Genomic DNA, 17,863 nt, shown 5'->3' on the forward strand with positions numbered 1-17,863 from the left:
TTTTTTTTATTATTTATATTTATTTATTATATTATAATTTATGTTTTTGTGTTTCAAACTTCATCATACCCGGGATATCTACTAGACTCTTGTTTGGACAGATTTAAGTGTGTTATTGTTAAGAATTACAGGCCTACAATATAAAACGCCAAATTTCCATGCTTTCAGCACCTAAAATCCGAAATAATCATACCGCCAGGGAGGTTAAGGCACATTTTTTTTGTCATTTTTTTTAAATTACTTTTTTTTTTTTTTTTATTGCATTTTAGTGTAAATATGAGATCTGAGGTCTTTTTGACCCCATATCTCATATTTAAGAGGTCCTGTCATGCTTTTTTCTATTACAAGGGATGTTTACATTCCTTGTAATAGGAATAAAAGTAACACAATTTTTTTTTTTAAACAGTGTAAAAATAAATTAAATAATATAAAATAAATAATTAAATTTTTTTTAAAAATTAAAAATAAAAATACAATTTTTTTTTTTTAAAAACCCCCTGTCCCGACGAGCTTGCGCGCAGAAGCGAACGCATACATGAGTAGCGCCCGCATATGAAAATGGTGGTCAAACCACACATGTGAGCTATTGCCGCAATTGTTAGCGTGAGAGCAATAATTCCAGCCCTAGATCTCCTCTGTAACGCAAAACATGCAACCTGTAGAATTTGTTAAACGTCGCCTATGGAGATTTTTGAGGGTAAAAGTTTGACGCCATTCCATGAGCGGGCGCAATTTTGAAGCGTGACATGTTGGGTGTCAATTTACTCGGTGTAACACTATCTTTCACAATATAAAAAAAATTGGTCTAACTTTACTGTTGTCTTATTTTTTTATTCAAAAAAGTGATTTTTTTCCGAAAAAAGCGCGCTTGTAAGACCACTGCGCAAATACGGTGTGAAAAAAAGTATTGCAATGATGGCCATTTTATTCACTAGGGTGTTAGGAAAAAAAAACAATATATAATGTTTGGGGGTTCTAAGTAATTTTCTAGCAAAAAAAACTATTTTAAACATGTAAACACCTAAAATCCAAAACGAGGCTGGTCCTTAAGTGGTTAATCACAAAAAATGCAAAACATAAATAATCACATGACATATTTTAAGAAGACTTGTTTTTTATTAATGCAAACAGAATAAAATAAATAATATCCCACAATGTAATCAATCACACCATTAAGCAAAGCAGATTCTTGTCAATCATGATGAACGAAATCCACTGACTCATGACAGATGTAAACAAAGCATGGTGATGGTAGCTGATGTCATTGACCAAATATGGCCATAGGCATATTTTGTCAATGACTGGCAGCCGCCAGCTCCCTAACAACTAACCTGAGCAGGAAGCTGCACACATTTATCAGTGGTAGTAATACTGCTGCTAAATGTTTAATTTTCTTGCTGTAGCCAGAGGTTTGGCTTGGGGGCCATAAGGTATCCCCCTCTATCAGGGATTAAACTGCTGGTTTAGTTGAACTCTTAGAGGTTGATTTACTAAAGGCAAATAGGCTATTCCGAATTTTCCCACAGCTTTGGTAAAAACTCACTTTGAAAAGGATACCCAATCATATGCAAAGACAATAAAAAAGCAGTATACAAATCTGCTGCTCCCTACTGTGTGAATTTGTACATGCTGGTAAACTTATTATGTATGCACTTCCTGCCCCTTTGTTGTGTTGTTAGCTTTGAAATCCCAGAAGAAGGAAGTGGAAAGTCAAAGTCTCAGCCCCATTTCCTGTCCATGCTGCTAATCCTCAAGCCACAAGGGACTATTATGGAAGTATTCCTTTGATCTAATAGTTGTACTGCACCTAAAGAGTGTATACTGTATCAAATCCTTGTGAAAGACAGAGTATCTCTGCCCTGTCCTTGTTATTATTTTATATGCACAGTACCAGATAGCTAGATCTGTGCTACTGTATGTGTAATGGTCACCTTCCAGTATATTGGTAGATGAACCTATTTATTGCAAGATAGTATATATGCAGCCCCTGTTATTCTAGTTAATCCTGTTCCTTCTGGTCTGGTATTCTAATGCCCCGTACACACGGTCGGACATTGATTGGACATTCCGACAACAAAATCCTAGGATTTTTTCAGACGGATGTTGGCTCAAACTTGTCTTGCATACACACGGTCACACAAAGTTGTCGGAAAATGGGATCATTCTGAACGCGGTGACGTAAAACACGTACGTCGGGACTATAAACGGGGCAGTAGCCAATAGCTTTCATCTCTTTATTTATTCTGAGCATGCGTGGCACTTTGTGCGTCGGATTTGTGTACACACGATCGGAAATTCCGACAACGGATTTTGTTGTCGGAAAATTTTATAGCCTGCTCTCAAACTTTGTGTGTCGGAAAATCCGATGGAAAATGTGTGATGGAGCCTACACACGGTCGGAATTTCCGACAACAAGGTCCTATCACACATTTTCCATTGGAAAATCTGACCGTGTGTTACGTGGCATAAAGCTAGTTTTACCTTAGGGCTCAATAACCAGAATAGGTTAGGGTCAGGTTGGGCTTCTAGTGGCCAAGTTGAGAACATATGTTTAGAGATCCAGTTGCATATCAGATTATAATTCCTAATTATCAGATTATTAGGAAAGGAAAAAAGCACAGTAGAAAAGTAGATGAATCTAAGTGCCAGTGGTACAGTTCCAGTGCCACACCACAGTTCCTGCCGTTAAGAAGCTCTGTTCCAGGTTGGTTGGACAACATCTGGAAAATCTCCCCATAACTGCAAATCTTGTCTTTATGTCTCACATAACACAAAGACAGATGTTGCATCATCCTCAGGAGCCCCTGCTACAGGGCTTCACTGCAACATTCATCTGGAGGTAGCTCTATTAATACCTGTATATACCTGGGTATATGTGCACATTTCCACCTGGACTCCTATTGGGCCCTATGCTGATAATATTTGTCTGTAAATTGGATGTACAGTATGTAATTATTCATTTCTTCTTATTTAAAGCTTGTTTTAGTTCCATACTGGTCTGCATCAATTTGCTTATGGTAATGTTATATGCTGGTTGCAGTAGTAGTTCTGCTCTCAGTTACCTTGTTTAGATTACTGATTCATTCCCCAGGAAGAGAATCTCCTCTGTTTATAAAGGGTCTGTTTTGGTTGGAGGCACTGCCAACTTTATTATCAAACTTCCACTTAGCAAAGGTTCTGGTTCTCTTATTTACCTATAGGTTTAGCGCAATATCCCGTTTTGGAAGGGCTATTTCTCATGACCCCCCCCCCCCTGAAAGGATGGCTACAGCAGTACTTTTGCTTGCACATGATAGGATTAGGATAACAGAGCTTCACCTAATTCATTAAGCAAAAAAAAAATCCCTTGCAAAGTGAACAGTCTATTTGCCCTCAGTGAATCAACCTCTTAGTGTTTATCGATTTTAAAATAAGACTTGCTTTTTAATACAAAGACATGCTTCGGGAGCTTGTTGCGATAGAGTAAGCTGATCATGTCAGTGGGTAGAGGGGAGACAGATGACCTAATAACCTTTGGAAAAGCAGAGGAAGCAGAAGCGGAGACCATGGAAGAAAGCAAAGTGTAAGTTGATCAAGTCCTATGGAAAATGAGAAAGAAAGTAGATGATAATGGATGGGAGGAGGAAAAGACAGGGGATAAAGAAAGCTGAACATGATCAGTGGGCCACTGGACAGATAGATAGGTAGAGTAGGGCAGAGCATGGTTGAGGAAAAAGGGCTGTACATAACTCTAGCTGGGGGAGTAGGAAGGTAAGCAGGAGCTGACTGTGAACAGAGGGGGAAAGAGGACAGGACAAGAATAAAATTAACTGTTTCTGAGGAGTGGAGGGGGGAGAAGAGTGATAGCTGATCATGTTCCACTATAAAAGGGTGCATAGAAGGAACAAAGAAAAAAGACACAAGTCCATCTAGTTCAACCATTAAAAGGAAAAGAAAAAGGAAAAAATATCATACAATCCCATATTCACAATCCCATACCCACAGTTGATCCAGAGGAAGGCAAAAAACCTTCCAGCAATGCATGATCCAATTTGTTTGAGGAAAGTTTACTTCCTGAACCCCCGAGAGGCAATCAGATATTCCATGGATTAACTTTACCTGTAAATGTTAGTATCCAGTTATATTACACTGAGCAAAATTATAAACGCAACACTTTTGTATTTGCCCCTATTGATCATGAGCTGAACGCAAAGATCTACGACTTTTTCTTTGTACACAAATGGCCTTTTTCTCTCAAATATTGTTCATAAATCTGTCTAAATCTGTGTTAGTGAGCACTTCTCCTTTGCCAAGCTAATTCATCCACCTCACAGGTGTGGTATATCAAGATGCTGATTAGATAGCATGTTCATTGTACAGGTGTTCCTTAGACTGGTCACAATAAAAGGCCACTCTAAAATGTGGAGTTTTATCACACAGCACAATGCCACAGATGTCGCAAGTTTTGAGAGAGCTTTGTTTTGCTTGCGTCTATCTAGCAAGGTTACTTTGTGGTATAAGCAAGGAAGCTGAGAACTCTGCAGTGTGTAAATGTGCTTTTACTATACAAAAATGCTGTACATATAAAAATTATTTCAATATTAGGAATACAGTACAAGACTGATAGATATCTATAACAAGCAAAATGCCTAGCAAATAAACAGCCTATGGTCTATAACAGTAGAAATACACTTAAAAGTTTCTTAACTCCAGTTACTGTATGTCCGTGATCTCCATTGACAATGATTCTTCTAGAGATCAGGCACCTTCTTGCATGATGAGTGGCTTCTGGTGTTAAAGCAGGGTGAAGTGGCTTCTGGTGTTAAAGCATGATGAAGTGGGCTGTAAGTCATCGTAAGTCCTTTTATATGTCAGCTCGTTACAAACTCTGTTACCTTAACAACCAACAAACCTACATCTCAGTAGCTTCAGTTTGAAAGGCACTCTCTTACCTGTTTACTGTAGCTACAGAGACAATAGACTGTTCTCAAACTGCCAACGGAATACAGCCATGGTATCTACATTTCCATTGTATCCAACAGCATTTGTTTGAGAAAGTCTGTGTCTGTAAAAACCAGAATGCTATGAGTCTTCTAGATAAATTATATTTTATATCAAACGCAACACATTCCGCCCTTGATTTTTCTCAGACTACACACAGAAAATCTCTTCATTACTAAACAAATTCTAAACATTAATTATCCTTGAATGCAACCCCTCCCATATTTCTGTCACTGAGAAGGTGTTTCAGTCTTTGGCTAAAAGTTCATTAGAAAGTCCATTCTAAAGTTCTTTAGAAACAAGTCCAGACTTGTAATACATCGAAGGCCTTGCTCTCCTCAGCTCTTGCAATCTTCCATCGTTCTGTCCATCATGTAACCACTTTTCTCTGGTCTTCCTATGGATCAAATCGGAGACAGCCTGTGGAGTGGAAAACAAAGCGGATTATCTGTTCCTTCTAATAATACATGAACAGTAGATACCGGCCCTTCAGCTACAATCTCTCCTCTAAATGGCTTCTTGCCTGGATATCTGACCAATGCTTTGTCACCTGCCTGTATCCACTTCTGACCCTCCCAAAGAACATCAACAGGGATATTTCCCAGAAGATGCCTGCTGTTTGTTTTGGAAGGTTTGATGTTATGTAGCCTCACTTTCCACTCTTGCTGAGAAGTATCCACTAACCAGTCAGAGTCCCAGTCACTGTCTTGAAGCTCATCTGCCAATGCAAATATAACTTCAAACCTTCCTGCCAGATTCCCTCTCATTCCTAGATAGGCTTCAGCTTCAGATACGTCACTCTTGGTTTATATGTCATAGGATGCAGTAACATGGTATCTGTTAAGCCCTGTTCTTTCAGGAACCTTACATAAATACTGAACTCTGCACTACAGCCCCTACCATCCTCTCATATGGCATGCTTTTGGCTATTGGCCTAGAATTTAACAACATGACTGCCTGTGTGAGGACTTGATCCCACCCCCTTGTATGTGTGGTTGTAAGTTTGCATATCCGGTCCTTCAATAGCCCGTTGTATCTTTTAATCAAACCAGCTGCCTGTGGATGGTATGGAATGTGGCACAACCAGTACACTCCAGAATCTTTGGCCCACTGTTGTACTGTTGATCCGGCGAAGTGTGAGCCGTTATCACTTTGGACTTGTTTGGGACAACCACAAGCAATGACAAGTTTCTGGAGCAGTTGAAGCATTGAGGCTTGATCTGCACGTTTGCAAGGATGAAAAAGCATAAATCCTGAATAGGTGTCCACTGTGGTGCAACAATATCTCATTCCATTGTTTCCCTGGGTAGGGGACCGATGAAGTCAATATGCCAGATATCTGCAGGCCTCTCACCCCTCATAATCGACCCGGTGGAGTACTTTTTCAATGGCCATTGCCGCACTTCTCCACACACTGTACAGTTCCCTATTACAGTCTTTATCACGTCCATGGATATAGGCAATCCTCTCTGCTGTGCCCATTCATATGTTGCTTTCTGCCCCAAATGTCCAGATTGCTTGTGGGCCCAGTTGGCCAAGTTCATCAAGACAGGATCCAATGGCACAACTGCCTTCACTTTGGCGATTTAATCTGCAACTCTTTTTTAGTTCTCAAAGCCTGGGACTAGGGGCACATGTGCATCAACATGCCCTACTTTTATGGTGAGGGAGTGAGCTTCCTTCCAGATGTAGTCCCAGACTTCCTTGCCTCCCCACACCACCTTAAATTAATCATCCATTCATTGGACTTCCACGTAGACATCCAAGTTGTCAGTTCTTTAAAAAACGCCCAGCTGTCAGTGTAGATAGTGACATGGGAAAAAGGATCCTCCTGAAGAGTCATCACTACAGCTTTCAACTCTGTATACTGACTGGACCCTCCAATTCCTGTCTCCTGCAGAACTGTATCTGTACTTGGGTTGTAGGCTGCTGCTGTCCATTTACGTCCAAAGGGAGGAGCCTCTTGAATGGGAGATGACTGCAGCACAGGAATTTCTTCTTCTGGCTGGGTGCTGGTAAAAGTAACAAGCCCTGCCCACTGTTTTGAAATGTCTCTGACATCCCCAGCTGCAATACCCCCTCTTTCTTGAAGGTATCACTTTCATTTCATCAGTGTCTGGTTTTGGGCTACAGCTGCCCTAGTGGTCAGTCCATTATCTCTCACACATCCTGCTATTGGCAATGCAGTATGTATGGTGACTGTGTCCTTTACTGTAACGGTCACTACATAGGCCCCAAACAGGTACTTCTCTAGGGGCGTGTATATCTTCTGTGCCCCTGTCAGTTGTTTAGACCAAAATCCAATGGGTATTGTTCTCAGTCCTTTCTTTTCATTTGGTTGCCACAGACTCCAAGAAATGGTACCATTCTGCTCCACTACATCCAGCTGAAATGGTACTCCTTGTATCACGGGTCCTAATCCCCGATGCTGCAAAATAGCTTCTTTAGCAGCCAGGAATGGGGTCCGAACTCAATCGTTTTTCTGGTAAAGTTATATATAGGCCTCAGAATCAGTCCAAGATGTGGGATGAATGATCTCCAGAACCCCACAACTCCAATTAACCTCTGTGCCTCCTCTTTGGTAGTAGGGAGCGACAGCGCCTGGATAGTTTGCACAACTGTCTCTGGAATTTTGTTCTGCGGCCCAGTCCACATTATTCACAGGAATTTCGCTTCTGTGGATAGCCCACCATCTGTTCTCCATGTGCTGTATCAGCAGGTGCAGTGCTTCACTTACATCTTCTTTTGTTCCAGAGATCATGATGTCATCAATGTAGTGAAACACAGCGACTTTCAAACTCAGGGTCCTTAAATCGGTTCATGACAAATCGTTGGAGAATGAACATAGTCTTCAGGAAGCACAATGAAAGTGTTCTGGTGGCCATTCCATGCGATAGCAAACTGGTCTTGACACTCTGGGTCTATCAAAATTGAAAAGAATGCATTAGCCAGGTCTATCACAGCATGATATTTTCCTGTCTCTTCAGCAATTTTCTCAACAATTGAGATCATATCTGGTACAGCTGAATTCAATGGAGGTGCCACTTTGTTTAGACCTCTGTAATCCACAGTCATTCTATATGTCCCATCAGGTCTAAGGATCCCTACCGGCCCTTCAGGTCTGGTATGGATATTAAGGGGAACCTTGCACCATTTTTTTTTTTCATTTTGTTTGGTCCACCCCTACCAGCCACCCAGACAGCTGCTGCAACAATCGGTTTGCATAACTAAAGAAATTCTGCACAAACTGTCAGAAACCATCTCAGGGAAGCTCATCTGCATGCTCATCGTTCCATCCCTACCAACCACCCAGACAGCTGCTGCAACAATCGGTTTGATAACTAAAGAAATTCTGCACAAACTGTCAGAAACCATCTCAGGGAAGCTCATCTGCATGCTCGTCGTTCTCATCGGGGTCTCGACCTGACTGCAGTTTGTTATCGTAACCAACTTGAGTGAGCAAATGCTCACATTCAATGGTGTCTGGAACTTTGGAGAGGTGTTCACTTCACAGATGAATCCAGGTTTTCAGTGTACAGGGCAGATGGAAGACAGTGTGTATGGCATCATGTGGGTGAGTGGTTTGCTGTTGTCTATGTTGTGGATCGAGTGGCCCATGGTGGCGGTGGGGTATGGTATGGGCAGGCATATGATATGGGCAATGAACACAGGTGCATTTTATTGATGGCATTTTGAATGCACAGAGATACTGTGACGAGATCCTGAGGCCCATTGGTGTGCCATTCATCTACAACCATCACCTCATGTTGCAGCATGATAATGTACGGCCCCATGTTGCAAAGATCTGTACACAATTCCTGGAAGCTGAAAACATCCCAGGTCTTGCATGGCCAGCATACTCACCGGACATGTCACCCATTGAGCATGTTTGGGATGCTCTGGATCGGCGTATACAACAGCGTGTTCCAGTTCCTGCCAATATCCAGCAACTTCACACAGCCATTGAAGAGGAATGGACCAACATTCCACAGGCCACAATCAACAACCTGATCAACTCTAATGCCGCGTACACACGGTCGGACTTTTCGTCTACAAAAGTCCAACGGACGCTGACGGACTAAAGCTGGCTGGTAATCCGATCGTGTGTGGGCTTCTCCGGACTTTCAACGGACTTTTTTAGCCTCAAATCCGACGGACTTTAGATTTGAAACATGCTTCAAATCTTTACGTCGTAAGTACGACGGACCCCGAAATCCGCTCGTCTGTGTGCTAGTCCGACGGACAAAAACCCATGCTAGGGCAGCTATTGGCTACTGGCTATGAACTTCCTTATTTTAGTCCGGTGTACGTCATCACGTACGAATCCGTCGGACTTTTGTGTGGTCGTGTGTAGGCAAGTCCGTTCGTAAGAAAGTCTGCCGCAAGTCCGCCGAAGGTACGTCGGAAGTCTGTCGGACAGGCTGTCGGACTTTTGTAGACGAAAAGTCCGACCGTGTGTACGCGGCATAAGGAGATGTGCTGCACTGCATGAGGCAAATGGTGGTAACACCAGATACTTACTGATTTTCAGACCCCTCCCAACCCCCCAATACAGTAAAACTGCACATTTCAGAGTGGCCCTTTATTGTGGCCAGCCTAAGGCACACCTGTGCAATAATCATGCTGTCTAATCAGCATCTTGATATGCCACACCTATGAGGTGGATGGACTATCTTGGCAAAAGAGAAGTGCTCACTAACACAGATTTAGACAGATTTGTTAATAATATTTGAGAGAAATAGGCCTTTTGTGTAGATCTTTGCATTCAGCTCATGATTAATAGGGGCAAACACAAAAGTGTTGCGTTTATAATTTTGCTCAGTGTATGTACATTTAGGAAAAAATCCATGCCTTTTTAAAGCAATCTACTGAACTGAACAGAACGAGCTCTTGAGGGAGTCTATTCCACATATTTACAGCACTTACTGTGAAGAAATCTTATCATATTTGGATATTAAATCTTTTTTTCTCTCGACATAAAGAGTGACCCCATGCCCTCTGTGATGACCCTAAAGTGAATAACTCAACACCAAGTTCACTATATGGATCACTTATGTATTTATACATGTTGATCATATCCCCCCTTAATCTCCTGTTCTCAAGAGAGAATACATTTAGTTCCTCTAATCTTTCCTCAAAGCTGAGCTCCTCCATGCCTCTTAGCAGTCTGGTTGATCTTCTCTGCAGCTTCTCCAGTTCCACAATTTCCTTTTTGTGAACCGGTGCCCAAAAAATGAACTGCATATTCCAGATGAGGTCTGACTTGTGATTTTTACAGGGCAAAATGATATCGCTCTCTTTCTCTGTAGTTCATACCTCTCTTAAAGCGTTTGCTAGCCCAACACTTCATATTCCTGATATGTGCCTGCGGTACCATGTACTTGTATGAGAAAGTGTCCTGTTCTCTTTGTATTGCTTTCTTTATGTGAAATCCCTGGTGCTCCTGCTAGTCCTCTTGCTTTCCTATTAAAAAAATGACCACACTAAGCACACAGTCGTCAATTCTCTAGCTATGCTGGGAACTTAGCGTACGCTCCTCCAATGATCAGACTTGCCCTGACACGCCCCTGCTACACAGCCATTCACTGGCAAGCTCAGTGTGCTGCTGCTTCTCCTCCCCTCAGCTCTTATGCAGCTTAGAACAGAGGGAATATGATCATTTATTTTTTTTAAAAGGGAAAAAAAAGGTATTGGTATATATAATGTTTTTCTTTTTACATCAATACAAAAATGTTTTGCCTTTTATTTATATTTTAAGCTGAATGGGTCTTTTTACAAGATGATTGTGACATACCCAACAGAACAGTGGCTTTTGGAGAGGACTAGGGGCCAGTCTCCTACCCACTGATTATGGCCCATGGAGTGAGCAGATAGTTTTCTAATGATGGACAGCTACGAAATGGACGCTTAGAACAAGGCTTGGATTACTTCTCTGAATAAGGACAATAAAGCTTCCCTTCTGGAGTGGATGGAACAAGGCAATATTAATCTTGTACAGGCTAATGGTCAGAGGGAATATGTTGGCCCTCCTGCAGACTTTGAGAGGCTCCTTCAAATGGGACAGAAATATTTATCAAAAATATCACTTAAGAAATCTATGACAATAAATGAATTCCACCTTTTCAGATCACTGGAATATTGTAGAAGTCTCATAGGGTTAAATTGATTGCATTGTCCTCAGGTGGCAATCAGAACATCTACCATAAATATGCGTGTACCACATCCTATGTAAACGAATAATGGACTTTGTAGGCACATATAAAAAGATGTACAAATTTTAATAATTCACATGAAATACATGCATATGCAATACAAAATTTATGTTAAAGCTATATGGGATACAGTGTTTGATCCCAGAGGTGGCACTACGAAAATACTTCCTGTGTGGCAATATTGGAAAATAATATTACTAATATAGGAAAAGTAGTGATGCTCCAAATACCTTAGTTAGCTGGTCCAGAATGAAGGATCACATAAAGTCATGTATGTGCATTACCAGGGGATATATAGATGTTCAATACCTGCCAGTAAAATGATCACCGTCTTGGAAACAGAGTAGACAGATACATCATAAACAGCTGGGAATTTATGGACACACAGAAGCAAAAGAGCCACAGTGAATACTACTGAATACACTACCTGGATGTATAGGGTTCTGAATAAGGGGTGTTTGGGTTCACTACTTCAGGAGTGGGGCAGACAAATGCTCCCTCAGGACACCTGGGGAACACTCTCTCCTCCTTAAATACATCCCAACTGAGCTCCGTCAGACAGCGTCTGACGTCACTCAGCTCAGTCGACGATACACCAACAGGCGCATGCGCACTGGGAAACCGGACATTCCGGTGTTGAGCCCGGGGACACAGGTAGAGAGTGTCCCTGAATTGCCACGAGCAGATACACAGCTCCACCCATCTGGGGAAAGAAAATACCCGCACATCCCAAACATGTCTTCAGCAGCATTCCGCGGCTGATGCCCCTAGCGGCCAAAAAGGGGAACAGCAGGCATAAATCCGGTATAGGGAATGAGAGGCATGTATACAGTGAAATGAATCAAAATAAAATAAAATGCCGAGGCACACGTACCCAGTCCATACAATTGTTTAATCTAGCAGTCCAATATAATTGGGCAATTGCTATATTTGTAGACTTAAGTTAATGGGAACTTCAGAAAGCATTTCACACTTAAAATGGTAAAGCACTCTGTATACAAAACACAATTACATAGATATTCACAAATTGTCATAACCAACAAAATAAACGCACATACCTAATAATTATGGTTTGGTATACGACCAAACCAGATAGCCCGCATAGTATTATATAATATACTATAATGCTAATTATTCAGGAATGAGGGAAGCCACCCAAGGGTTCTCACAAGAAGGGCCGATATGATAGCACCACATTAATACCCAGTGTCATGAACCTTGGAATACTGGATTGTCATGAACCTTGGAATACTGAAGTATTTCTCCTTTGATTCTATTACACAGACGGCTCTGTGGTCTGGAAGGAAGGCATTGTTCTGTGTCTGACCATTTGTTTATGTACTTTAATTACCCCCTGGAGCTTCTCTGTGTCATTACACATATCAGTCCTCCTATTCAAGCTATCGGACCAATCCCTGCTGACCCTGTTTCAAGTCCTCATTTGCATAGCCAAGAGGACCTAATTGAGGACTAGAGGGTACTTTACAATTGACCAATAAAAAAGTGGTTGTTGGGGGCGGGGTGTTCAAACTGATGTGGATAAAAGTGTGTTGTGTGCATCCAATAAAAGTGAGATTCCTGTTTGAACTTACATACAGCCTGCCTGGTGTTTGTTCTGAGCTATCACAACTGGATTCGAACGGCACATAGCTGTAGTTCGAATCCCGGAGCATCGGATGACCGAACCATCAGATGTTGCGATCTGCAATCTGATTCTATAGCCGCAGAGGAGTGTCGGGAGAGTGGAACCGAGCAAGCAGGGGCTCAATACACCCAGCAACTTAGTAGCTTCAAGACGTTCAATACAGAGTGTTTCTTTCTGGAGGATGCGTTTGTCACCGCCACGTGGGTCCTTAGATACCACCTCTAAAGCAAAGAAAGAGACATGGGTGACCTCAAACTTGTGTGTGGTATAGACCCAGGTGACGACTGACTTGTGTAAGCATTTAAACAGATTGGGAAGAGTAAATGTGGTCATATATGCGTTGTTTTAGTTGGCGGATCGTCTTGCCTACAGAGAATGCTCCGAATTTGCACACCATCAAATATACCACCCCCTGTGTGTTACAAGTTGCGTGGAAATGGGGATAAAACATTTCCCCATTGGGTAAACTGAATCTTGTGCCCGTTTATACCAAGGGGCAGTATGCACATTGTTCACAGGTGAACATTCCTCGATTCATCAATGTGGGATTGTTATTTGGTGTATACTGGCTGGATGTGATTTTGTTGCCTATGTTGCCTTTTGTGGGACATTATCTCTGGAGTACTACTAACATATTTATGAATAGTGATGCCAACGTTTTTGCAAGCAGGTGCGAAGTTGTTGGTGTTGGGCAGAATATCTTGTAATGAATTTTGTGGTCTGGTCTTTGGGGTTACATTTCGCATTGGGGTAAAGCAATTGATTTCTGTCTCTGTTAAGAGCTTTGTTATAGGCCCTTCTCAGTAGACTCTTGCTATATCCTCGTTGCCGCAGGCATAATCGTAGCTCTGCAGCTTGGATCTTGAAATCTGATTCATGTATACAATTTCACCGGAGGCGAATGTACTGGGCATATGGGATGCTATGCACAAGGGAGGTGGGATGTCCACTTTGTGCATGCAAAAGCGTATTGCCTGCAGTGCTTTTTCTGTAGAGGTTTGTAGCTAGATTATTGGATATGTCTTTATATAACGATAGATCCAAAAACTATATAGTGTCCCTATGCCAATTTATTGTGAATTTTAGGTTGAATTGATTGATGTTCAACTGCTGCATACATTTCTGTAATGATTTGACAGTGCCTGTCCAAATCACGAGGATAACGTCGATATACCTAAACCAGCAAAGGGCTTGGTCCAGGTATCGACTGAGTGCCTCATTGGAAAAAATCCTAATGGAGCAGGATTACCGACAATTAGAGTTTTATAGCATCCCATATGCCCAGTAATTTGCCTCCAGCGAAATTGTACGCATGAATCGGATTTCAAGTAGCGGTGTACCGTCGGCCGAACTGAGTGACATCAGATGCTGTCTGGTGGAGCTCAGTTGGGATGTATTTATGGAGCGGAGAGGATGGTGTTCCCCAGGTGTCCTGAGGGAGCATTTGTCTGCCCCACTCCTGAAGTAATGAACCCGAACACCCCTTATCTGGAATCCTATACATCCAGGTAGTGTATTCAGTAGTATTCACTGTGGCTCTTTTGCTTCTGTGTGTCCATACCTTCCCGGCTGTTTATGATGTATCTGTTTACTCTGTTTCCCAGATGGCGATTGTTTCACTGGCCGATATTGGACATCTATATATCTCCTGGTAATGCACATACATGACTTTATGTGATCCTTCATTCTGGACCAGCTAACTAAGGTATTTGGAGCCCCACTAGTTTTCCTTCCCTGTATTTATCTCTATGGCTAAGTTTTTTGTTGCCACTAAGTGGTTAATAAGCCTGGGAGGACCAACTCTATGGTGTTTTTTCCCCAGACTGGCAAGTTCCTGTTTTAATATGACACACACAGCAGTGAAGACATACTGGCTTTCATGCAACTATATATGTGTGGGATTAGAAACGTTACCAAACCCTAGTTAGAATTCAAGTACTCTATACCAGTTTATATTAATACATAGCATTATTACTTTCTATATCCAGTTGTATGTGTACATCCCCACGTCCCAATTCACAGTGCCTCCGCTTTAACTACTGTTTGGTTCTGCTGCCCCTGGCGGTCAATTCCAATTGGAGGGGGTTATTCAGTGGTCATCACTCTGGAGTTCACGTATATACACACACCTGTACTACCATGGTAATCGTGTACCTTTTTAACTTGAGTATATTTCTTCAAATAGAATTACTGAAGCTCCTGAAGAAGCGACAACAGGCCGCTAAATATGTAGAGCAAGCAATTCTTTTTAATCTATGAGGACTGTGGAAATCACCAAGAGGGATGCTACACTGCAGTGTGGGCATTTTTTCCAATATTGCCACACAGGAAGTATTTTCGTAGTGTCACCTCTGGGGTCCCATATAGCTTTAACATAAATTTTGTGTTGTGTATGTATTTCATGTGAATTATTAAAAACTGTAGATCTTTTTATATGTGCCTACAGTCCATTATTCCTCCATTTAGCATTTGTAGAAGTCTCATAGACTGTTGTAGACTTTTTGCTGGATAGTTTAAGGTGGGGTTGGGTTTGTTATGTGTTTATTGTTAAGTAGGTCATTCCCATTGTTCTATTGATTCTGCCTGTCTGAGCATCTCTTGGAGATGAGATCAGCCTTGTGACCAATTTAATTTGATACCAAATTATTGTGAGATGTTATATGTTTATGTGGTTTAGCTTACAGGTTAATGAAATCATTGTCTGCAATTAGCTGCTAGAGGGGGGATTTTTCCAACGGCACTTCCTGCTGATAAGGCTGTCTATGTGCCCAGTAACTGATTAAATTATTTGTTGAAATAAATCGCAGTAGGCGTATATTGATTGGTTTGCACAAAAGTTATCGCATCTACAAACTATGGGATAGATTTAGGGACTTTTATTTATTTTTTATTGTTTTTACTGGTAATGGCGGCGATATGCAATTTTTAGCGGGATTGCGGTGGACAAATCTGACCCCAAATTACACTTTTTGGGGGCCAGTGACATTATTACATTGATCAGTGCTATAAGTATGCATTGATCAATGTAAAAATGACACTGGCAGGGAAGGGGTTAACACTAGGGAGCGATCAAGGGGTTAAGTGTGTTCCCTCAGTGTGTTCTAACTGTAAGGGGGATGAGCTGCCTGGGACATGACAGAGATCACTGTTTGCCATCAATGGGAACAGTAGATCTCTGTCATGTCATCTGTCAGAATGGGGATCCGTCTTGTTTACACAGGCAGATCCCCATTCTGCCTATGTACTAGGCGATCGAGGGTCGCCGGCGGACATCGAGTCCCACTGACCCACGGGCACGCTCCCACAGTGTGCAGTGGGTATGAAAGCGCACCGCCAGGGGTGCGCGCCCACCCGCAAATGCGCCTGCGCGAGCCGCCGTACATGTACGGCGATTTGCGCAGGAGAGCCAACCTGCCACAGTATAACTGCAGTGGGCAGTCCTTAACTGATTAAACCTCATCTGCCACACAGTTGCCCAATTAAACAGTGCATTGAGGTCAGCTTGTAAGTTAGAGACGTCATGTAAGGGTGATATTACACTTCATAGCTTGTTGTCATCTGTAAAGGCTGAAATAGTACTTTTAATCCCAGACCTTTTATCATTTATAAATATATTAAAAAGTAAGGGTTCCAACTCTGAACCTTGGGGTACACCACTAATAACCTTAGACCATTCAGAGTAAGAATCATTAACCACTACTCTCTGAATTCGATCTTTTAGTTCAGTTTTCCAATCATTTACAAACTGATTTTTCCAAGCCTGTAGACTTTACTTTACACATTAGCCGTGTGTAGAAGTGGACTGAAGAGAGAGGAGGCAGAAAGGAAGCTTATCATGGATTGGAGTAAAAGGTCATGTATGAAATGTCATTCTCCCTCCTGTGAATGGAATGGTAGCATATATCCTTTTTTCTGATGTGTAATCTAGACATGACACACTTTTGGTCAAGGGATGAAACTTAACCAAAGGACTAGGGCTTACCACATTCAGTACTCCTGCATATTTATGAAATGTTAGAAGATATTTTATGACTGCACTTTTATATATCTATTACTGAATTATTTCAATACACTGAAACCCCCACAAGGAAAGTACCATCTTGCTTGTTTTCCTTTTAATGTGTCTCTTTCATTAATTAATTCAAAAAGCTTTGTTTACTAAGATAAATTCAAAAACTTAGAGAAGCTACTAAAAATCATCTTTCAATATCAAGACTAAAAAAAGACCATAAGTTTAATTTACAAAGATTTAAAATTTACTTTAGGCCCCCTTCACATGTGCATTTGGGGACGACTATGATTTTCTGCATCCAAGACCAATTATCTACAGGTAATCGCTACATGTTTGATTACACGTGAACAGCTATGATTGGCTGCCAGTACTGTCAGCCTCTCGTTGCTTTGTATAGGAATTCCTGGCAGCAGTTGTTTCCAAGAAATCTGACTAGAAAAACTTTGTTGGTCCCAAACATACATATCAATGAGGCCTTGAAGGGACCCTCTCCACACAGGGTTACTTTATATGTTAATGCATAAATGTAGTAGAAGAGACAATATACAGTAATTACTGTTCTGACAGCCTGTTTGTTAATATGATGCTTCTTTGCTTCTCCCTGTGTGCTGCAAGTATTTGACCACCCTAAAGGGTCAAAAACCTGTTTCCCCTACCACATGCAGTGGTTTCTTCTGCTGACTCATACATCACATATAGAACCACTGTGTGTGATGGAGGAAACATATATTCCACCCATCCATCCAGTCATATAATTTCAGCGGCCATCCAAAAGTGAAAGGATCAAAAACATCAACTGTTTATTGAAACACAGGCACCCCGAGAGACAATTGGATATTCCCTGGAACAACTTTATCTATATATGTTAGTACCCAGTTATATTATGTACATTTAGGAAAGAATCCAGGCCTTTTTTAAAGTAATCAACTGAGCTGGCCAGAACCACCTCTGAGGGAGTCTATTCCACATTTTCACAGCTCTTACTGTGAAACCTTTCCATATTTGGAGATGAAA

The sequence above is a fragment of the Aquarana catesbeiana genome, linkage group LG09 (assembly GCF_042186555.1).
Source record: "Aquarana catesbeiana isolate 2022-GZ linkage group LG09, ASM4218655v1, whole genome shotgun sequence".
Lineage (NCBI taxonomy): Eukaryota > Metazoa > Chordata > Amphibia > Anura > Ranidae > Aquarana > Aquarana catesbeiana.